At 40.1% G+C, this 812-nt stretch overlaps 1 non-coding gene across 1 annotated transcript; it reads right to left on the bottom strand.

The window, feature by feature from the left end:
* Positions 1 to 331: 331 nt before the first annotated feature.
* Positions 332 to 413, bottom strand: Trnas-uga. The gene has a single exon. It is a non-coding gene; the product is annotated as a tRNA-Ser (tRNA).
* Positions 414 to 812: the final 399 nt, after the last annotated feature.

Consider the following 812-nt stretch of genomic DNA (forward strand, 5'->3'; position numbering starts at 1 on the left):
CCCATATTTAAACAAAAAGCGTTAATTTAGCTAAAATATTTGTCCGTAGAAAGTAACAGCGTATTTCCTCTTCTGTTGGTGCATCTGTAGGTAACACAAGTAACAGTTTTCTCAAAAATTTACGTTATTACTTCAATGAATAACACTGCAAACTGCACCCTCTTTAATCGCAATGTTTTGGTCTCCCCAATACGCCAGAGTGCCTTAGTCGCAGGTTACATGTTTACGATGTTAAGACACCTCCATTTCCTTGGTTTCCGTGTCTGTCACATACGTCTTCTATCTGATAATGTCGCAATAATTGCTTTATGTAGACGTATATTAAAATTTTCGCTGCGGACAGGATTCGAACCTGTGCGGGTAGAACCCATTGGATTTCAAGTCCAACTCCTTAACCGCTCGGACACCGCAGCCGACGTGGTAAAGCAGCTACGCAGTCGCTTACAAGCTGAGTCACTGCGTTCTGCTGCTACCGAGGTGTCCATAGGTAGTGACGGGAGATTGCTTTGTTTGTAGGCTAAATGGTCAGGGCAATTAGTAATATGAAATGTCATGAATGATAAAATCTGCTACAGCTGTAAGTTATTTACTTATAAGAAGGAAAGCATAAACCGGTTTCAGGACATGTGTCCCATCTTCAGGTGCGTATTAGAATGTGGATCCCCAAAGGATGCATAACTGAGGTTCAAATAGGTTAAAATAGCTTAAAATGTTATATTCGTGGTACACTATTTTAGCATATTTTAAGCTTAGTTATCAATCCTTGGTGGACTTACATCTTAATATGCACCTGAAGATGGGACATAATGCAC

This window comes from Schistocerca piceifrons, chromosome 4 (assembly GCF_021461385.2).
Source record: "Schistocerca piceifrons isolate TAMUIC-IGC-003096 chromosome 4, iqSchPice1.1, whole genome shotgun sequence".
In the NCBI taxonomy this organism is placed as follows: Eukaryota; Metazoa; Arthropoda; class Insecta; order Orthoptera; family Acrididae; genus Schistocerca; species Schistocerca piceifrons.